Source organism: Panicum virgatum, chromosome 2N (genome assembly GCF_016808335.1).
Source record: "Panicum virgatum strain AP13 chromosome 2N, P.virgatum_v5, whole genome shotgun sequence".
Lineage (NCBI taxonomy): Eukaryota > Viridiplantae > Streptophyta > Magnoliopsida > Poales > Poaceae > Panicum > Panicum virgatum.
The window spans coordinates 35,353,811-35,377,848 of record NC_053146.1 but is presented as its reverse complement, the minus strand read 5'-3'; the positions used below and the strand labels follow the sequence as shown (position 1 = coordinate 35,377,848).

At 44.3% G+C, this 24,038-nt stretch overlaps 1 pseudogene; it reads left to right on the top strand.

Moving 5' to 3' along the window:
- The first annotated feature begins 211 nt into the window (after positions 1–211).
- On the top strand, positions 212–1,301 carry LOC120662550 (annotated as a pseudogene).
- The last annotated feature ends 22,737 nt before the right edge of the window (positions 1,302–24,038 follow it).

Genomic DNA, 24,038 nt, shown 5'->3' with positions numbered 1-24,038 from the left:
CACATCCCCGACTCTCCCTATTCCTCTAGCACTACCTAGATTACACCTCTAAGGTAAGCTCCAAACTCCAAAAGTAAGAGGAGAGTTGTGTCTTCATTTGGAGCCCCCTTTACTATTTATAGGAGTGGTACATTGGTGTGCACGGCCGAGTGTAGAAACCCAATCACCTAGAACCGCCTTTGTCATCCAATGGGGAGTTGCCACGTGCAAGATGGAGGTCGGTGGCACCAAAACATGGTTAGGCGACCTGGGTGGTTTGTCGGACCGAAACTGGGTGGCCAACTGACCTCGCCTATGGTCTGGAGGCTACCTGGTGGGACCCAATGTCAGTGCAAGCGTGCATGCCATGTCTTCTTGCGTTTAGGCTACCATGTGGGTCCATGAATCCCCGTACTCACGCCTGACTGGTCGAGAAGGTGTTGCCTTGGATTGATGATGTGTTCATGCTCATGAACTTGGAAATTTTTGCCTTGGATCAAACTTGCTAGTTTCTTGTATTTTTAGCCCAAATTCATCTACACACATTTTCAAACTAGCAACTGTGGAATTCATCAATAAATCATTCTATGCTAGCATTTATTCCTTTTCAAACCAGAAACTGTGGAATTAGTCAATAAACCATATTATGCTAGCATTTATTCTCTTTGATGCTTCAATTTTGTGAAGGATTTGACAGTCAAAAGAGTCAAAATAGACCGTCAATAGCCGTTGGTGAACGGGCAGAAGCCACATTTGCCTGCCCCACGCCGCGATGGAGGCGGCCGACGGAGCTGGATCTGGATCTCAACGGCAACATCCACCACAACTAGGACCTCATCCGCCACTGCCTCCACATCATCGGCAAGGTCCAACTCCCCATCCAACAATATCTCCTCGCTCTCCTGGGGTGCGCTAAGAGCTGCTCACCTGGGTCAGCTCTGCAAGTGCTCGTGCAGTGCGAGCTCACTCTCAACGCCATGGAGCTCAACGTTGCCCACGAGCCCTTCGATGATACCACCGGCACTGCTGAGCACGTCGCCACGGGAGGGCTCCGTAACACCGCCGTCATTGCCTCCGCCCATGCCACCGAGCTCTACGGCCTCCAGGTGCTTGCCGACGACATCCAGGATGATGCCGGCAACGTCACCTGCTTCATCATGCTTGCATGGGAGCCCATCATCCCACACACCGACAGGCCCTTCAAGACTAGCATAGTCTTCGCGCACAACTCTCCACAAAGCGTTGTGCCATGCCACGCCAGAGCTCCACTGCGGCATGCTTGCAATCGGTCCATCGGCGAAGATGGGTTAGCCAAAAAATGAAGGTGATGCCATGTTCACATGTTAATGCGATGGAGAGATAAGATGTAGCTAAGGGTACTTTAGTCCATACGAAAATATTAGAGCCTACACGTGGGTCCAAGAGAATTAAATACGTACAAAATGACACATCTCAAGCAAAGAACGAAGTGTAATGGCATATCTCCAAATAGGTGAATTGTAGTGGGATATTGTGGCAGTACCGCCTAAATTAATCCGGCTTAAGTGCACTAACCATCACCGAAACGGCAACCAGGATTAACACGCACTTAAAACGGAGTAATCCAGCAGTGCTGTCGGGTAAAGTCCCGAAGAATCCACCTAAGCGTCGATCGAACCCAAAGCTTACATGCAACCCACACGAAGGTGAGTCCAGAGAGTACAACATTTCACAAATATATTACATTATAGAGTCTTAACTTAATTATTATAAACCAAGTTCGAAATCTCAAAAAGGTACTTGAAATTCAAACTGAAAGTAGTTCAACGTTTAACTGCAGCGGAAATAAGGCGAGTTCTAAACAACGATACAAGATGTCATGATGAAGCCCGTACATGACATCACTCGGCATTATCATCGTTGGTTAGAGTCGTATCCCACTCCACCGACCAACCAGGAGGTAAAGTACACGACCAAGTCAAGCTAGCTATCTGATCTTCAAGCATATCACCTGAAAACAAAGTTGAGCCACTAGCAAGGCTGAGTATACTAATACTCAGCAAGGCTTACCCGACTATGGGTATACTTAGTCCTCTAACCAGACATGCAAGGCTTTTTGCTGGAGGGGTTTGGTTTCGCCGAAAAGCAATAAAAAGTAAGTCCTTATTTTCAGATTTTAGCTTTCAAGTTCTAGTTCACTTAACCATTCTACATTAGCATCTATCCAATAGCATACATGGTAGAAAAATAATTATCTTTCATCATCCAACCAGATTCATCATCATACGTTCCACTTCTTACTCTATGTGGCAAAAGGGTTAAGCAGTCCCAATATCCGTGAGAGGCGAACGATTCGAATCGAATTTGTTAACCTGGCCAGGCAGACCTAAACACACGCATGGGAACCGAGTCCCCACACAACATTTCCCCTTTCTTTCCGGCTCGTGGATCAGGGTCACCCCCTTCGACTACAAGAGCCCCACGCCACGGTCGACGCCAGGTCGTGACCACGCTTGCACCCGCATGTGGCCGCATGAGAAACAACGTTCAAAGAGGGTGAGGGAAAAGTCCACTCCCCGGGCCAATCAGGTACTTAAGCTTACCGATTACCATATTTCTCGGCATGTGGTTAGTACGTTCAAATGCTTAACCACCACTACCACACACCGCGGCCTTATCCATTTTCACTAAATAGACGGGGTATCACAAGTACAACAACCCCGCCCATAAACCTTATATTGCAGTGTGTAGTAAACATCCAACTCCTATAATTCTCGCGATTGACAGGAAATCACTCGACTTCTACCGAACCATTAGCATAGCCAACTAGCGACCTATACATGCTAGTATTCAAACATAGGTACTTAAGATTATGCAACTAGGGTTCCAAACAATTCCTACAAACTTAAATGCACAAGTAGATATGAATATAAGCAGTTGCATAAATTTAAAATAGATAGGACATGCTCCGGGGCTTGCCTTCCTGAGCGGAGCTAGCCTTGGGCTCTTCTGAACTTTGGTTCAGATCTTCAATAATTTTAGTTAGATTAACTTGAGCTTCACGCTGCTCACTCTCGGACTCCGACACCAGCTTGTACGTACCGTCAGCGAGAGTAGTCAAATCTATATGAAATGGACATGCATGAGTTATGGTGATGGTAACAAACTTAATTTAATTCACTATAGAGTTGTAATCCAACACAACTCAAGTTAAGTTGGAGAATATTTTCTATTTATTGGGCAATCGTTTATAGAGTACTATCTAACATGATTTTATTCATAAAACGACTAGGAGTTTGCTGTTTTCCATTTTCTTGACACGTAGAACTGTTATTTTCCTTAATTAACACTATAACAATATGAAAAAGCCATAACTAGGGTTACATATACTTTCTGGTACTGAAATTTTTATGCAAGGAACATATCGGAGTAACTTGCCTACTGTGAAATTTTGAGATAATTTCATGTAGCATAATAACCATGAAAAAATAAAGTAAGCAGCTACTGCTAGAAACAAAAATAAATTGTACAGGTCAAACTATACAAGTTATGGTAATGAAACTTAAACTGAGAGTTGATAATCCTATTATGAAGCTATTGTAAAAATTTCAGATTTAACTAAGCATTACACAAGGCATGAAAAATAGCACAATATATAGCTGCATGGATCAAAACTAAATTCCACTGACTGTTACACCAAGATTCTGAGCCTCAAAATTTACAGTAATGGTTCCCAACTTAACTAAAGACTGTAGTAAAAATATTAGATTTTTCAAGGAAGAGGAACTATTTTTCATGATTTAGTATATTTCTTCCTACCATAAATTATTTGGACCAGTTTAACTTAACTAAAAATTACCAAACTTTTTATGAAGAATACATGCATCACAGTAGAGAAACTTTAAAAGTTTCAGCTCATGAATAATATCAGAACAAATTGGATAAATAAAACTATTTAACCTAGGCATAAATCAAGATCTATTAAAATCTATAGCTATATTTCTCCTGTGGTCATGAAATTTTTACACAGAGTCATACTATTTGGTAGTACAACACTGCCAAAAATCAAAACCAGAACATGCATATAACTTGATATACAATAAAAGCTACCTATTATTTGTATTTTAAATAAAGCAAAAACTAGTGAGCAAATGAAAAGTGCATGTAACAAAAGTTGTAGATCTAGTCACAAGGATTCCAGAAAAGTTGAGTTTGCATTTTTTATGATTTTTTGTGATTTATTATTGATTTTACAAGTTTGCTATTTTTCAAAACAAAAGAAAAAGAAAATGGAACTTTGTAGTTGGGCCCCTGGAAGATTAAAACAAATTGCAGGGAGGCCCCTGGAGTTAGAACAGAGGAGGCGGCGGGCGGCCGAAATCCCAGCGAGGGCTAGGTAGGGGAAAGGCAAGAGGGAGGCGAGCTCTACCCCTGGGCGGCTCGGGTTGGTCTCGGGTGGCCGGAGGCGGCTCGCCGGCGTGGAGTAGGGTCGGCGGCCGGTGGCGGACGGCGGCGGCGCCGCTCTGGCGGCCCCGGGGAGGCGGGCTCGGGTCGGGGAGCTTCGTCGCGGTGAAGGGAATCTCGTGGGCGGGTCTATTGGGGGCGAGGGAAAGCGGAGGAGGGGGCTCGGCGGCGGCCTAGGTGGGCGGCAGCCATGGCGCGGCGGGGAGCTCCCTGGCGCAGGGAAAAGCTCGGCTAGGCTCTGGGGAAAGGGAAAGGAGTGCAGAGGTGAGGCAAGGAGGCTTTGCCTCGAAGCAACATAGCTCGGCGAGTTAAAGAGAGGGGCGCGGTGCAGGGAACGGCATTGATGGCCAGCGGCGTCGCCACGGCGTTGTCGCCGAGCGCTCGTCGGGTGGTGGCGTGCGGAGGAGCAGAGGCTCAGTAGTGGTGCAAGCAGGGGCATAGCAAGGTGGTGCTATCATGGCAGAGGCAGCGAACAGGCATGAGTGCTGGGCGTGCTGGCCGCGGCGTGATCGGCTCTGCTCTCGGGAAGCAGGGAAGCAGAGCTGAGGAGGGAGAAAGGAGGGAGAGAGAGAGAGAGAGTTGACTTTGAATTTTCTCAAAATTTTCAATGGAAGCTTGAAAAAGTTTTAATATGAAAGTTGTTCAAAATTCAAAATCCTACAACTTTCATTTCGGCCATAAACTCATTTGGAGCCTAGTTAAAGAGTTAAATTTAAATTCTTGAGGAATGTACATTATTGCCCTATTCAAGTTTGAATTCAAAATTTTCTTCAATGATTGTATAGCAACTTGAAAAACTTTGAACACGAAAGTCGTTCATCATTTAAAACCCTACAATTTTGGTTTTAGGTAAAAGTTCATTTGAGCTATATTTTAGAAATTATTTTTAAAGCATATTTGTTTAAAGTTTGAAGGACAGTTTAAATGTTTGAAAACTGTGGTTTGAAAGACTCGTCATTTCATGTGCAAAAAATCATTTTCTCCTTTTGACTTCAACTAAACTTTGGTTTGTCCTAATGTTAGTGAGATGCCTATTCAATTTCATATGCATACTTGCATTGGGTTAAAAATTATTTATGGTTTCTGACCTATGCATATATACACATAGACACACATACATACACATCTAATTCAACGCTTCTTGGTTAAGGATGCATGAGTTGGTGCTAATGACCCTGGTTTAGCTAATTAAACACCTGGGGTGCCGCAGCCTACCCCCCTTAAAAAGAATCTCGTCCCGAGATTCGGGTGAGTAAAATTAGAGGGGAACGTGTGTGTGCCTTGGAGTGAGATTTGGAAAACACAAAAAAATTTAGTTTAGATAACCTTTAGTGTCCCACATGGCTTCGTCTTCGGTATGGTGACTCCTGAGGATCTTATACTTACATAATTGAATAGTTGCACTGGCACATGCGTAGCATGGAAAACAATAGGATCAACTCTACTACCACTTGAGGCACTCCTTTTCTAGGCTTGAGATCTTATTCTTGGGTATAAACAAAGTTTTCTCAAGACACTCTTGCTCATGGTTCTTTTATTTAATGGAGTTGATGTTTGTTTGAGAAAGATGCACACTTATTCAATTCCATGATGTATTATAGAAATGCCAATATGCCATGAGACTGTTGGTACGAGGTGGCAACTTATGGAGCAGATGTGTTGTTGCAATTAGTTAATGCACCCATGGGATCAATGTTTGCGATGACGCAATGCACGGATGCGATAACCTATGTGTTGATTAAATAATGCACATGGCGTGAGGCCTTGGTTATGATGTGCCGGTCATGATGTATGATGATAGGGCACATGGTTATGCGCACGGTGTGCATATGGGCATGTGATGCACACGCTGCAATGCAGGTTAGTAATCCAGAAGGTTATGCAAGTACCTACTATTTTTGTTGGCCCGAATCGGAACCCAAGTCAATGGAATACTCAGGTTACGGAGAATAGATTGTCATGGAGTCACTATCACGGACCAAGATACCAGCGCGCACCTAGTAGCGCAACGTATGGCTGCAGCACATACGAGGCCCTAGGTTCCGTCGCAGCACCATAGGTCAGTGATGAACACCACGACAAGGTAAAAATATAGCAACCCGAATAATGCGCGTGGCTGGAAAGGAAGATAGGGAGCCAGGTGGTAATCAAAAGTCCTTCCAAGACGCATAGGATGTTAACTGAGACTGAGTCCTAAGATGCATATAATTTATCAATGGCCATGCAACAACCATGCATGTAATGATCCTGCATGATATTCTAGTATTTTCATGCACCATTTTTTTTTTGAAAATTATATGAGCAAGAAGGGCAATTGAGATTTCCTCCAACTCCTCCATGAAAAACATCTTTACTCATACTTGATAGGCTGACTAGGGAGCCAGGCTGGATCCTGGGGTCCCCGCAAATATCCTTCTCAAATTCTATCTCCACTTGTTGTCCAACAATTCTCTCGGATTCTACTTACCAGATTCAATCTCAAAGCTAGGCTAAAAGTGTGCGGGCTGCTAGGTGCTCGTTCCGAAAATTCAGAAAAGGAGTGGCACAAAGCTGATCATAACTCGAAGTGGAGAAAACTATAAATGCTCAATATCATAGAGGAGGTAGGTGACACATTTTCCCCTAGACAGGGTTGACCCTCTAAAGAAATGATTTGGTGTGTGATATGGGAAAAACTTGTGAATCAAGATGATAAAAACAGATTCTAGGTAGTGCACTAAAGTATCCATAACTCAAGGAGTTGATGTCCAAAAATTCTCAAATTTTAACAACAGGTAGTAGAAAAATTTTGGAGTAAATTTCTCTTTGTGCACTTCAGCACATAAGGTCCTTGATATATCCAATAAGTCTCATCTCTCTAGTTACGGCAGAAAAGACAGATTTCTAGATAGACCTTGATCGAGAGAAATGAACCGTGCTCAGGTGCAAGCCTTAATATTCCCAACTAACCCACATCCATTTTTATTGGCTTTCAGTTTATGATCATGATGTATGCAGGTCCTATTCGTCCTCACAAAAGAAAACTACTGCCAAATAGCTTTGGACTTATGGGGTTAGCGCCGGTGGCATGGCACAATTTACAGCTCTCCCTATATATATCTAGTCGAATATCTAACCGTTTCTTAACTTAGGTAATCGTGGTTAGTGTTCCTGCAGAAGATTGACAGAGCATATATATTCATTGAACCTTTCATACCAGCACTCATGAAAGCATTCCCATACATTACCGCTCACTATAGAAGCGGCATCCATGCGTCCAACACTGCATGGACAGTGCTCATATGCTACCGAGGCGACGTATTTACTGTTTCTTTTACTCCCAATATAATCGACCAATGGTCGGTATATTGGCAGCAGCTCAAGTAGGCCACTGCTTGAGCGCAGTGTTTGGTTCGCATCACCGACGGGAAGGTCAAGCTCTCTAAGTTGACTGAGGATCCTTACCGTCTTACCTTAGCGTAGGTGCGTCGTTACAGAATGTAAAGTACTGAATTTAAATTACTGAAAGAAATGTGCTGGAAGTCAGTCATAAATAAACCATAAGTTAGATAGCTACCTAGTAACTCCCATAATTTTCCCTAGGGCTTTACGTACTATGCACGATCCTTAGAGAACCAACGTATTTTCCAAACGCAATTGTGTGGCTAAGTTTTAAGGAAAACTTTTGAAATCTTGTTGCAATCTCAGGTGTGCGCTTTGTTCGGCTCTGATACCAGCTGTGGCAGTACCGCCCAAATTAATCCGGCTTAAGTGCGCTAACCATCACCGAAACGGCAACCAGGGTTAACACGCACTTAAAACGGAGTAATCCGGTAGTGCTGTCGGGTAAAGTCCCGAAGAATCCACCTAAGCGTCGATCGAACCCAAAGCTTACATGCAACCCACACGAAGGTGAGTCCAGAGAGTACAACATTTCACAAATATATTATATTATAGAGTCTTAACTTAATTATTACAAACCAAGTTCGAAATCTCAGAAAGGTACTTGAAATTCAAACTGAAAGTAGTTCAGTGTTTAACTACAGCGGAAATAAGGCGAGTTCTAAATGACGATACAAGATGTCATGATGAAGCCCGTACATGACATCACTCGGCATTGTCATCATTGGCCAGAGTCGTATCCCACTCCACCGACCAACCAGGAGGTAAAGTACACGGCCAAGTCAAGCTAGCTATCTGATCTTCAAACATATCACCTGAAAACAAAGTTGAGCCACAAGTAAGGCCGAGTATACTAATACTCAGCAAGGCTTACCCGACTATGGGTATACTTAGTCCTCTAACTAGACATGCAAGGCTTTTTGCTGGAGGGGTTTGGTTTTGCCGAAAAGCAATAAAAAGTAAGTCCTTATTTTCAGATTTTAGCTTTCATGTTCTAGTTCACTTAACCATTCTACATTGGCATCTATCCAATAGCATACATGGTAGAAAAATAATTATCTTTCATCATCCAACCAGATTCATCATCATACGTTCCACTTGTTACTCTATGTGGCAAAAGGGTTAAGCAGTCCCAATATACGTGAGAGGCGGACGATTCGAATCGAATTTGTTAACCTGGCCAGGCAGACCTAAACACACGCATGAGAACCGAGTCCCCATGCAACATTTCCTCTTTCTTTCCGGCTCGTGGATCAGGGTCACCCCCTTCGACTACAAGAGCCCCACGCCACGGTCGACGCCAGGTCGTGACCACGCTTGCACCCGCATGTGGCCGCATGAGAAACAATGTTCAAAGAGGGTGAGGGAAAAGTCCACTCCCCGGGCCGATCAGGTACTTAAGCTTACCGATTACCATATTTCTCGGCATGTGGTTAGTATGTTCAAATGCTTAACCACCACTACCACACACCGCGGCCTTATCCATTTTCACTAAACAGACGGGGTATCACAAGTACAACAACCCCGCCCGTAAACCTTATATTGCAGTGTGTAGTAAACATCCAACTCCTATAATTCTCGCGATTGACATGAAAGCACTCGACTTCTACCGAACCATTAGCATAGCCAACTAGCGACCTATACATGCTAGTATTCAAACATAGGTACTTAAGATTATGCAACTAGGGTTCCAAACAATTCCTACAAACTTAAATGCACAAGTAGATATGAATATAAACAGTTGCATAAATTTAAAATAGATAGGACATGCTCCGGGACTTGCCTTCCTGAGCGGAGCTAGCCTTAGGCTCTTCTAAACTTTGGTTTAGGTCTTCAGTAATTTCAGTTAGATTAACTTGAGCTTCACGCTGCTCACTCTCGGACTCCGGTACCAGCTCGTACGTACCGTCAGCGAGAGTAGTCAAATCTATATGAAATGCACATGCATGAGTTGTGGTGATGGTAACAAACTTAATTTAATTCACTATAGAGTTGTAATCCAACACAACTCAAGTTAAGTTGGAGAATATTTTCTATTTATTGGGCAATCATTAATAGAGTACTATCTAACATGATTTTATTCATAAAAGGACTAGGAATTTGCTGTTTTTCATTTTCTTAACACGTAGAACTGGTATTTTCCTTAATTAACACTATAACAACATGAAAAAGCCATAACTAGGGTTGCATATACTTTCTGGTATTGAAATATTTATGCAAGGTACATATCGGAGTAACTTGCCTACTGTGAAATTTTGAGCTAATTTCGTGTAGCATAATAACCATGAAAAAATAAAGTAAGCAGCTACTGCTAGAAACAAAAATAAATTGTACAGGTCAAACTATGCAAGTAATGTTAATGAAACTTAAATTGAGGTTTGATGATTCTATTATGAAGCTACTGTAAAAATTTCAGATTTAAGTAAGCATTACACAAGGCATTAAAAATACCACAATATATAGCTGCATGGATCAAAACTACATTCCATAGACTGTTATACCAAGATTCTGAGCCTCAAAAGTTACAGCAATGGTTCCCAACTTAAGTGAAGACTGTATTAAAAATATTAGGTTTTTCTAGGCAGAGGAACAATTTTTCATGATTTAGTACATTTCTTCCTACCATAAATTATTTGGACCAATTTAACTTAACTAAAAATTACCAGACTTTTTATGAAGAATACATGCATCGCAATAGAGCAACTTTAAAATTTCAGCTCATGAATCATATCAGAACAAATTGGATAAATAAAACTATTTAACCTAGGCATAAATCAAGATCTATTAAAATCTATAGCTATATTTCTCCTATAGTCATGAAATTTTTACACAGAGCCATACTATTTGGTAGTACAACATTGTCCAAAAATCAGAACCAGAACATGCATATAACTTGAGATACAATAAAAGCTACCTATTCTTTGTAATTTAAATAAAGCAAAAACTATTGAGCAAATGAAAAGTGCATGTAACAAAAGTTGTAGATCTAGTCACAAGGATTCCAGAAAAGTTGAGTTTGAATTTTTACGATTTTTCTGTGATTTATTATTGATTTTACAAGTTTGCTGTTTTTCAAAACAAAAGAAAAAGAAAACGGAACTTTGCAGTTGGGCCCCTGGAAGATTAAAACAAATTGCAGGGAGGCCCCTGGCCGGAGTTGGAACAGAGGAGGCAGCGGGCGGCCGAAATCCCGGTGAGGAGCTCGCCGGCGGTGAGGGCTAGGTAGGGGAAAGGCAAGAGGGAGGCGAGCTCTACCCCTGGGCGGCTCGGGTTGGTTTCGGGGTGGCCGGAGGCGGCTCGCCGGCGTGGAGCAGGGTCGACGGCCGGTGGCGGACGGCGGCGGCGCCGCTCTGGCAGCCCCGGGGAGGCGGGCTCGGGTCGGGGAGCTTCGTCGCGGCGAAGGGAAGCTCGTGGGTGTGTCTATTGGGGGTGAGGGAGGGCGGAGGTGGGGGCTCGGCGGCGGCCTAGGTGGGCGGCAGCCATGGCGCGGCGGGGAACTCCCTGGCGCAGGGAAAAGCTGAGCTCGGCTCTAGGGAAAGGGAAAGGAGTGGAGAGGCGAGGCAAGGAGGCTTTGCCTCGAAGCAACGGGGCTCGGTGAGTTAAAGAGAGGGGCGCGGTGCAGGGAATGGCATTGATGGCCAGCGGTGTCGCCACGGCGTTGTCGCCGAGCGCTCGTTGGGTGGTGGCGTGCAGAGGAGCAGAGGCTCAGTAGCGGTGCAGGCAGGGGCACAGCAAGGCGGTGCTATCATGGCAGAGGCAGCGAGCAGGCTTGTGTGCTGGGCGTGCTGGCCGCGGCGTGATCGGCTTTGCTCTCGGGAAGCAGGGAAGCAGAGCTGAGGAGGGAGAAAGGAGGGAGAGAGAGAGAGTTGACTTTGATTTTTCTCAAAATTTTCAATGGAAGCTCGAAAAGTTTCACTACAAAAGTTGTTCAAAATTCAAAATCCTACATCTTTCATTTTAGGCACAAACTCATTTGGAGCCTAGTTAAAGAGTTAAATTTAAATTCTTGAGGAATGTACATTATTGCCCTATTCAAGTTTGAATTCAAAATTTTCTTCAATGATTGTATAGCAACTTGAAAAACTTTGAACATGAAAGTCGTTCATCTTTTAAAACCCTACAATTTTGGTTTTAGGCAAAAGTTCATTTGAGCTATATTTTAGAAATTATTTTTAAAGCATATTTGTTTAAAGTTTGAAGGACAGTTTAAATGTTTGAAAACTGTGGTTTGAAAGACTCGTCATTTCATGTGCAAAAATTCATTTTCTCCTTTTGACTTCAACTAAACTTTGGTTTGTCCTGACGTTAGTGAGATGCGTATTCAATTTCATATGCATACTTGCATTGGGTTAAAAATTATTTAAGGTTTCTGACCTATGCATATATACACATAGACACACATACATACACATCTAATTCGACGCTTCTTGGTTAAGGATGCATGATTTGGTGCTAATGACCCTGGTTTAGCTAATTAAACACCTGGGGTGTCACATATATCAAAGAACTTGGAAAATTACAATCGCATAACTCCAATTAACCCTTTATAAAATTGACATGAATGTGTTCTCAATAACTGCTACATAGTCAGAGTTCTTGATTTCCCCAGTTTAAAGTTGTTGCGGTAGAATGATTTCAAATTGCTACAGTATTTAGTTTATAGAAAAAAATTCTTATGTTGTTCTGTTTGTGCATTGTGTATGTCTAGTAATTTGCACGGAGCAACAATCTCTCTGTTACAAAGGTTACTGACATCTGTTTGAAGAAGATTCCGAGCTTGAGTCTGAAGTCACGTAATTTTCACCAGCACCAAATCATAAATACTGCAGCTCTTACAAATATGCTCCCATATTACATCGGCACCGTATCATATGAAAACTAACCCTCTTGTGCAAACTTTAAAAACTCCAATCAAAACCACAGGTTCCTCATCCAAGGGCGCATTTTAGAGGTGGATTCATTTATCAATTAACCCCCCCCCCTCCCACCATTAGCCAAAGTAATCACACTTTTCTAGATAACCCCCTACACCTCATCCCCCTCCAGCGCCCAGCCCCCTCCCATCTGTTCACGTCCGTTCAGTCATGGCATATAGGCGCCGCCGACCTCATCAATACCCTAGGGGGCCTCTGACTGCAACAGCTTGCGCCGCTCACACAACCTAACTACGGCGCCCTCCGGGGTGGCGCTTGACCTCCAAGGGAGGACGGAGCGCTCGCCTTGTTTCCCATCCGCCATGGACCTTACGTTCACCATGGAGCCAGGGGCCAACCGCGATGCCATGGAGTTAGGGCCTGCGCCGCCCGCATCAATTTTGGCCGAGTCCGCTCGCTACGGCGGCCGTCCGCCCGACTCTGCGATGGAAACCGGCATCCCCATGGAGCCCGGCCGAGTTTCGCCACCCGAGTCTACGATCGAGTCCGACGGCGCCATGGAGGCTAGCGCACCCATCCTGAATTCCATGTTTGCACGCTGGATTGCGGAGCTCGAAGGGCGACGGCCAGCGGAGCGACTTGGGCAAGGACCGACGGACCTCCAAGGGCGGATCACGGCCGAGGGACTGTGGAGCTCGAAGGGCGACAGTCGGCGGAGCGATTTGGGACAGGGCCGGCGGACCTCCAGGGGCAGATCACAGCCAAGGGACTACAGATCTCCAAGGGCGATGGCCGGCGGAGCTACTTGGGCAAGGGCTAGAGGACCTCCAAGGGCGGCGTGTACCTCCATGGGCGGGTCCCATGTTGGGCGAGGGGGCCTGGACCTCCAGGGGCGGCATCCTCTTGACGGCCGAGGGGCCGTAGACCTCCATGGGTGGCGCCCCATGACGGTCGACAGCTGTCGGAGCTCACCGGCCGGGCGAGGGGCGGTAGAGCGCTAGAGGGGCATGAGGTGCGGCAGAGGTCGGGGGAGAAACAGGGGAGAGGGGCTGGGCGCTAGAGGGGGATGAGGTGCAGGGGGTTATCTAGAAAAGTGTGATTACTATGGCTAATGGTGGGGGTTTAAGTGCTAAATGAAGCCACCTCTAAATGGAGCCCTTGGATGAGGATCCTATGGCTTTGATTGGAGTTTTCAATGTTTGCACAAGATGATTAGTTTCCGTAGGATACGGTGCCTATTACATCTACTTGGGGCTCACATAACTTAATTACAGTTGCTCACTACTTCATATGTGAATGCACATACGCCCCCACCATCACCATAGAAGAATGATGATCTTCTGGCACCACTTCTGATAGTTTATGAGCATATAGAACGAAGTCACACCACCACCCACATGATTCGGCCAGTAGAACAAAATATCAAACATTAACCTCATATCGTACACCATGCAGAGATAGAGATAGTGCGCCAAGGAAGCTGCGCCCCGGTGGCTGGCGGATGAGAGGGACTGCTCCGGTCAAGAAGGCTGCATTGGTACGGTAGATGAGGGGGACGGCGGAGACAAGTGAAAGAGGCAACAACGGCAAATGAGGAAGACGGATTTCACAGCCAACCACAACAAGTTGGCTCACTATGCCTGGAGCCGCGTCAGTTACTGTGGCCGAGCCCAGTCTCACATCAATTCCACCATCAAAGAAGCCGCCTCGTCGCGAGCATTGGACGCAATATGGTGCCACGCGCAAGCCATCGAGTCCGGGGCTGCACAAAGGGTGATTTACATCCCTCCTGCACCATTTTTTCTGTTAGTATAGGTTCTGACCGGAGAGATTTGAGGATGGCATGCCTGCCTTCAAATGCTCCCGGTTCGAGTACTTTCCATTTGGGCCAGGGAGGAGAAGATGCCCTGGTGATATCTTTGGGATGGCTATGTGTCAATGGCCATTAATTCATGTTTTTATCGCTTCTCGAAAACAAACAGAGCTTTGCACTATGTTCCATACATATTAACTTATTTCTAACAAGTTTCACAAAGTTTGGATGACTTGTGATGTAGGAACAAGTGAAACAAAATTGAAGAAAAATGGGTATAATCCTAGGCCAATCAGTCTCACCTACGCCGGTCGGCCTGGCACTTCCTCAGATTGCCACGTCACTGATCCTGGGGCAAGGAAAAACACTTACGTTGCTCTTGAGCCGTGCATTTGAAGTTGGTTTGATTAGAAGGACTGAAAAACCTCACCCATGGATCGAAGGGCCCACCTGCATGCAAAACTAGGAAAAACACCTAAGAACTGCCTCCCTGGATGAAGTACAAGCGTTGATTATCAAGTCAGTGCAACTGAGGGATAAGACACGCTAGAGTCAGACCAACCGCGCTTGACCAGGCCGGCAGACCTCCAATTGTTGAGCTTCAGGCAAACACAATTGTTACCAACACCAGGAGAGCATCAAGAGCATCCAGGAGAAGTTTGTTGCCAAGTGGCATGAATCCTAGGCCGGTCGGCCGGCATGCCTCACACTTCAACGCCACGTGTCCTCCTTCGCCTGACGGTTACCTCAACCGACATATCTGCTTCCAACCTATGCAACTACGTCAGTACCGACCCTAAAGCACTATAAATAGAATGTCGTCCATCACTTGCAATACACACCAAGAAGTAGGTTTAGTAGTCTGGGAGTTAGAGTAGAGATGAGCTTATCTCAGGGTTACGAAGTCATCATCGGAAGTCTAGTATAAGCTCTTGTATCTTTCCCTTTGACATTTATCAATATAATTGTTGATAGTTACACAAGGATGCACGATTTTCTGTCACGAGGATAACTACCCATTTGTCGACAACCCGACACAAGCGATCCAGCTTCTGATCAACAAGGCCCAAGCCCACAATCGAAGCACCACGTCGTCTCTTGGTTATTAACCATGCACTACCCGGTTGACCTTGCCGTGAAGGCTAATCCTTGGATGGGAATTGAAGAACACAAGCAAGAAAAAGGAAGAACCCAACTCGATTGCAGAAATCCTTGGATTAAGCACTCGAATGTGGGGTTTCACAAACCGATAACGGTAAAGCAATTCTTGACAGATTAATCTAAGCAAAACCCAAACCTAACTTGGGTGATGGTTACTAAATATAAAGGTTTAGGGCATGCAAGTCCCCTGAGCACACCCCTAATGGGTTCCAAAATGATACACGGCCCAATGGCATAAAAGACAGCGGCACAATACCCTGATAGATTCTCGATGTCCAATTATTTTGATGCCTTCTGATGAATCAGACCTGATAATGAGGTGGGACCAGTACAATTGGAAAGCTCATCTCCTCAAATTTCCATACATATGTACAACATCAAATTTGTACTCTGTATGCGACCAAGGCGTCATTTTGGGGATGGCATGTTCCAGGACTCCGAGTTGGAGTCGAATTTGATATGATGTGGGCCTTCCTCTTAGATTGGATGCCCGAGCAAGTACTCTCCTACTCCATGCCTCCCTCCAAGCACTTCCTGAGATTCTTTATTATTCTAATTATAATAATTTTCTTAGGTAGCAATCTATTCTCAAAATTTATAAAAGTACATAGGAACAAGCTCACCATATGTTCTTCTTGAATGGTCATATCCATGCATGTCATGCCCACATCAAGAAGGACCTAGGATGCCCATTACATGTTCAATCGGAGCTCAACACTTTAAGCAAATATGGGTGCAAGCGTTAGCGTCATGCCAAAGATAGCTTCTGATAAACTTAACTATCATGGGCATGCTCGTACTGGCATGTGCTTGCAGCAAGCGGACCAATTAGTTCATTACCCCACGGGGATTGTAAAGAATATTCTGATGAAAATGCGGGATTTCTTTCTTCGTCCCCAACATGGAAGTACACACCAAGACTCCTCTCATTTGGGAAGATCGTTCTTGAGCACAGCAAATGCACACATTGATGTGGAAGCCGGAGAAAATCGGCTCAATATCAATGAGCAAAAGGAGAGGATCGCCTTAAGACCGAAGGTCGAACAATGTTCCCATGTCATTGTTCGCATTTCTTAACGTCATCACTAGGATTTTTAGTCCATAGCAATGGCGCTAGGAAATGACGTAAGTTATGACTTAAAGTTTACAAAAGGATCCGCAAGCGCACGGATATACAGTTATAGCATTTCACCTAGAGAGTACTCGGGTATTGTTATTTATATTTCCCAAAGGATGGAATGTGGTAAAGTTACTTTACTTGGTACATAATCATTACATTATGCATAAGCTAGTCCACAACTCAAACAGGGGTAAGTCATAACAAATGATAGCAGGGTAATGCGGCACACACACTTAGCCAACTCTCAAGGATAAAAGAATAAATAAACAATAAAAGAATAACACTAAGGTTAGTGGGAGTTTAGGCAAATAATAGGGTCTTAAGGCATCTATTCATGGTTAGGGCTATAAGAGCTAGGATTAGGGATATTGGGGAGAATGTCCCGAGCTAGGTCCAAACAACAGCGTTACATCTTTAGATGGACTCCTACACAGTACCCAAACATCAGGGACTTCACAAGACCTGTCGAAGGCGTGCCGGACAGAAATGATTGTCACCACATACTGCCTACCCCAGCCACTCCGACGTCCAGAACGACTTGCACTCTCTAAGAAGCAGTTTTAGCCTAGCTTCACTAGCCTAAGGTTACAAGTAACAAGAGAGTAAGAGAGTGTAACAGCCTTGATTTGGTGTGTGTTGAAATGAGAGGGGGAGGGCTACTTTTATAGCCTTTTAGGATGGTTCCCGCCATCTTCTGAGTGGAATCCTTAGCGATGAGGGTAGAGGTGGAGTAGGAGCTACTCCACCCCAAAGTGCACCTGGACGGGAGGCCGTCCAGGTTTGGCTGACCTGTAGGGTCGGCCGCCCCTAGGTGGTGCTCCCCCAGGTCCACCTTCCTCCGGGTGACTGGTAGGTGGGCCCTTTATGATGTTCTTTAGGTGTATCTTTCTTGGCACGCTTGTTTGGTCTGCTAGGTGGGCCCTCTTTATAAGTGTGACGCCAGATACAATCTTCTGTGTATTCTTGTGGCGTCTTTCTGCATGTTTTCATCTTATTTGTACTTGTACCCCTAAAATGGCTAGGTATACAAAACAATAGTGGATCTAGGTTAGGGATACAAATATGGCAGTATGGTGTATAGTTTTCCTTTATGCAAGGAAAATGGCCCTATTATGCCATTGTTTGTGATTTTGGTGATTGAGTAACAACGCAATCAATGGGACTAATGAGTTTGTCAAGTGAACAATTATAGATCCTAGGGATGAAGCAAAAAGGCCAAGCAAAGTAAAACACGAAGAAATAACTCAAAGAAACACCGAATTGGACAAGTTCTGCACAAACAGTGGCACCGGATACACCGGTGACTGAGTACCGGTCTAACCGGTAGGCTCCGAATACACCAGTGCGCTATGACCGGTGCAATGGGCCATACAATGCCAAGGCCACATGGAGAGAAGAAAGTGTCACCGGATGCACCGGTGATGTCAAGATTGAGGGTGCAAGCACCCTGCTATCCTTCAGAGAGCATGTCAAGGATCCGAGAAGAAGTTTCTTCAGCACCGGATGAACCAGTGGTGCACCAGTGCAAGGCACCAGTGTAATTACACGTCAGAAGCTGGAGATTCCTTCAGCACCGGTTGAACCGGTGACCACCGGTGCAATGGACTGGTCTAATCGGTGACAGCCACGTCAGCTATCAGAAGGCCAACGGATAGTGCAGAGTTGTGAGTGACCGGATACACCGGTGCCCTACCACCGGTCTAACCGGTGCCCTGCGCAGAAAAGGTCCAACGGCTACAAACGGCTCTATGGACTTGGTGGGCTATATATATGCCATCCCCAAGGCATTTCAAGGTTGCTGGAGTTCAGGAACATCACACCCACACCCAAGAACATCTCCAAGCCATCCAAGAGCTTAGTGATCATATCTTTAGTCCTTAGCACATATTTGAGAGTGTTAGTGCTAGGTTAGCTCTTTAGAGAGTGAGAGAGCAATGCTTTGTGCCCTTGTGCTATGGTTCTTTGTAGAACCAACAAGATATCTTGATGCGCCGGCCCCTTGGAGCTTTGAGGCTCGCCGGCAACGTCAACAACCCTCTGACTTGGTGTGGAGTGGCGTGGACGATCTTGTGCGGGGGACGTGGAGACCCCCATCTTTTGTGGAGAAACTCCTTAGTGGAAATTGGGATCAAGGTGACCGTGGTTGAGTCCGCGGAAGAGACTTGATTACCGAGAAGCAATACTCTTAGTGAGTGCTTCAACAACGTGGATGCAGGTGTGCCTTTGTGGCTAACCAAACCACGAGATAAACACCCGCGTCGAGAGTTTGCTTCCTCCTATCCAGCTCTTTACGTTTCCGCATTTCATACTAGCAATTCTTGTATGCCTTTACTTTCGTAGAGTAGATTCTTGATAGGAAAGGCTATAGGTTGCTAAACTCTTTTGGGATAGGAGTTTCACACTAGCAGAACCGTAGTTGCACATATAAATAGCATGTTTTAGTTTAATATTGTGCAATTTAGTTGGAGCCATAGGTTAAGGTTTTAACTTGCCTAATTCACCCCATCCCCCTCTTAGGCTAGAACACAATCCGATCACTTTCAATTAGAATCAGAGCCGGGACTCACTTCTCTCACAAAGAAAGCAAATTCCATTGGCAATTTGTGTTTACCGGCTCACTTGATCGGTTAGGCTTCACCGCCTAGTGAGTTAGCTCTTTGGGGAAGGGATGGATTCATTAGGACCTCCTCCACGTTTTGATGGCACGGGCTTCCAACGATGGAAGATTTTAATGCAATCACATCTCCAAGCAAAGGGTCTAAATGTTTGGAGAGTAACGAGTGAGGGAGTGAAGAGTAATAGGCAACAAGAGATGCAATATGATGCTATTGCAAAATATGTTATTTTGAGTTCTCTTGGTGACACCGTATTTAACCGTGTGTTTGCTTGTGAAAATGCTAAAGATTTATGGAAAATTATTTGTGAGAATCATGGGGGGCACAAAAGATGTTGCAAATGAAAAATACCATGTTCTCATAGATAAACTTAATAGCTTCGAGCAACTTGATGATGAGAATGCCGATTCTATGTACTTACGGTTAAATATTCTTGTGAATGAGATCAATTCTTTATGTGTGAAGAAAATGGATGATATGGAGCTCATTCGCAAGATCCTTTACTCTCTACGAAGACTGGACTACGATTTGGTGATCACAATTCTTTATGAGAAGAAAATCGACACATTGACACCAAATCAAGTCCTCAACAAGGTGATCACCCACGAGCTACGGCATGACATCAAGCCAAGAGCGCCACCTTCTTCACCAACACATAGCAAACTTGCATACAAGCAAGTCAAAAAGTTGAAGAAGATGGCCATTAAAGGTAGCTCAAGTGAAGAGGAAGAAGAGGAGGCATGCCAAAGATCCTCAAATGATGAAAAAGTGCCAATGAACCCCCAATCTCTACAAGCAAGTCAAAAAGATGAACAAGTGCTTGAAGGAAATCAACTCAATGGGGTATATGGTCTTTCTCAAGGATGAGCATCACCATCAACTCATGAAGGTTGAGAAAAAGTTCAAGAAGAAGAAACAAAAGAAGGAGAAGAAGCCCAAACATGAATCATTTGCCATTTTTGGTGAATGGGTTAGTGGTGGTGAAGAATCAAGCACAAGCTCAAGTGATGAATCTAACAAGAAATCCACCACCTGCACCAACATGGGATCATCATCAAACACTTGCTTTATGGCCCAAGGTATGGAAAGCGATGTAAGTGATGATGACTCCAACTCTCCTTCATATGATGAGCTTCTTGACCTAGTACATGAGCACCAAAGAGTAATTAAAAAACAATCTCAAAACTGTAGTGCACTCAATGATCTTAATGCTACTCTTGCCGTAAATTATGATGATTTGTCGTGCAAATTCCAATTGCTTGGCAAGGAGCATGAAGAGCTCAAACTAAAAATTGAAAGCATTACAAAAATTAATGACTCTTTGGAAACCTCTAACTCTTGCAATGAGAAATGCCATGAGGATGTTTTTGTAGAATCATGTGATGACCTCATTGCCAAGAAAAATGATGAGCTCAAGCGAGAAGTAGAAAGGCTCATGAAGGACTTGACTAGATTGAAGGGCAAGAGCATAGAGAGCAATGTCCAACCTTCTCAAGATAACCGTGAAGACATGGTGAAGAAGCTTGAGAAGGGGTCCACCGTGACTTGCTCAAAGTGCCATCAAAAAAGGCACAAGTCCAACAAGTGTTCTCAACCAAAGAAGAAGCTTTTGGATAAGAAGAACAAGAAGAAGCTTACAATCAAGAGTTCTCTCATCTACACCAAGCCCAACCGGAGGAACAAGAGCCATAGCACCTCCTATGTGATCAAAAAGAAGACAAATGGCAAGGTGGTTGCTCACAAAGTTGGAAAGTAAGAAAGGAGTTGGAATCACTCCATTTGGGTGTCCAAGGATGTCATCACCAATATGAAGGGGTCTCAAATGGTGTGGGTTCCAAAGGAGACTTGTAGCTCAAGAATGGCTTCGGGGCATTTGGAGGCTTGGCTAATTAGAAGATGAAGGATTCAAGCTAAAGAAGCCAAGCTCACATCTTAGACATTTGTTGCCCAAGTCCCACATAAGGTAATGGTAGCTAGATTTCAATTCAAATCATCAAGTAGCTCCATTGCCCTTACTAGATTATTTGCATTGTATCGTCTAGTGCTATATATGGTGGGTTGCTTGTGTCATGATCTAACTCATGAGCAACCTACATGGTTTGATAAGTGTGTAGAAAGCTACACAAGGTTCCCATTCATGGTACATGGACCTCATGAGGTATGTATTTTATTTGTGTACCATGAGCACAAGCTATAGGGTAAACTCCCCATTGTTGTCAAAAACAATGTGCATATATTTGATTAGTAATTTAAACACTAAATGCACACATTTAGGGGGGAGCTCATCCTATGGTTTGTGATTTTAAGACTAACATGTTTACAAGTTTATTTTTTGTAGCCTCTTTCCGGAGATAACACTCTAAGAGAATGTTGTTCACTCTCCATGTGAATTAACAACTCTATAAGAGTGATTAGATAAAGTAGTGTGCGTTCATGCATATTGAGCCATGTCTATTGAACTTAAAATCTAAGTTCATAGGCTAGGTGCTCTTACATTTGCTCACCTTGATGTACCAAGTGTTCTTCTCTTCAAGACTTTCAATTTGGTACATGCAAGATAACTATTACCCTCGGAGGTATGCAAGGTTCTAAAACTCATTCAATTGGTATCTTTGTCAATTCTTTGTCTTTATAGAGCTACCTCCGTGCATGATATTATCTAATCTTTCTCATTCAAATGTCTAGTTGTGCATATGAATTTCACATTATCATTTTGTGCACATACTTTGTGGAAAACTTAGCTCATGTCATGATAAGTTTTTGTGATTTTGTGATCCACCTTAGTAATTGCTCAATTGGTATCTTCATTGATATCATACAATTGGATCATGATTCATAGAACTAACTCCCTAGGCTACTAACTTTTCACTTTAAGCTATATTGTGTTTGCAAGGCTTTTTTTGGTGATTCGATTCCAAAGGGGGAGAAGTTTGGATCAAAACAAGGTTATCAAAGGGGGAGAAGTCTGCAAGCGGCTTTGATAATAGGGAAATTAGCAAACATGGGGAGAAACAAAGGGGATGATGAAATTAGGGGGAGGCCAAGCCAACATTGGATGATGGTAAGCATCCAAGCAAGTGTAAGTGGTTCAATTTTTCAATTTTTGCAAAATTTATGCTTGCTTTGATTGTGTTGTCATCAATCACCAAAAAGAGGGAGATTGTAAGGAAAATGGCCCCATTAGGCCATTGTTTGTGATTTTGGTGATTGAGTAACAACGTAATCAATGGGACTAATGAGTTTGTCAAGTAAACAATTATAGATCCTAGAGATGAAGCAAAAAGGCCAAGCAAAGCAAAACACAAATAAAGAACTCAAAGAAACGCCGAATTGGACGAGTTCTGCAGAAACAGTGGCACCGGATACACCGGTGACCGAGCACCGGTCTAACCGGTAGGCTCCGGATACACCGGTGCGCTATGACCGGTGCAATGGACCATACAATGCCAAGGCCACATGGAGAGAAGCAAGTGTCACCGGATGCACCGGTGATGTCAAAATTGAGGGTGCAAGGACCCTGCTATCCTTCAGAGAGCATGTCAAGGAGCCGACAAGAAGTTTCTTCAGCACCGGATGAACCGGTGGTGCACCAGTGCAAGGCACCGGTGTAATTCCACATAAGAAGCTGGAGATTCCTTCAGGACCGGTTGAACCGGTGACCACCGGTGCAATGGACCGGTCTAACCGGTGACAGCCACGTCTGCTGTCAGAAGGCCAACGGATAGTGCAAAGTTGTGAGTGACTGGATACACCGGTGCCCTACCACCGGTCTAACCGGTGCCCTGCGCAGAAAAGGTCCAACTGCTACAAACGGCACTATGGACTTGGTGGGCTATATATATACCATCCTCCGGGCATTTCAAGGTTGCTGGAGTTCAGGAACATCACACCCACACCCAAAAACATCTCCAAGCCATCCAAGAGCTTTGTGATCATATCTTTAGTCCTTAGCACATATTTGAGAGTGTTAGTGCTAGGTTAGCTCTTTAGAGAGTGAGAGAGCAAGGCTTTGTGCCCTTGTGCTATGGTTCTTTGTAGAACCAACAAGATATCTTGATGCGCCGGCCCCTTGAAGCTTTGAGGCTCGCCGGCAACGTCAACAACCCTCTGACTTGGTGTGGAGCGGCGTGGACGATCTTGTGCCGGGGACGTGGAGACCCCCATCTTTTGTGGAGAAGCTCCTTAGTGGAAATCGGGATCATGGTGACCGTGGTTGAGTCCGCGGAAGAGACTTGATTACCGAGAAGTAATACTCTTAGTGAGTGCTTTAACAACGTGGATGCAGTTGTGCCTTTGTGGCTAACCGAACCACGAGATAAACACCCGCGTCGAGAGTTTGCTTCCTCCTATCCAGCTCTTTACGTTTCCGCATTTCATACTAGCAATTCTTGTATGCCTTTACTTTCGTAGAGTAGATTCTTGATAGGAAAGGCTATAGGTTGCTAAACTCTTTTGGGATAGGAGTTTCACACTAGTAGAACCGTAGTTGTACACATAGATAGTATGTTTTAGTTTAACATTGTACAATTTAGTTGGAGCCATAGGTTAAGGTTTTAACTTGGCTAATTCACCCCCTCCCCCTCTTAGACTAAAGCACGATCCAATCACTTTCATTTTATTAATGAGTATAGTTGATGGTTATATTTTGAGCT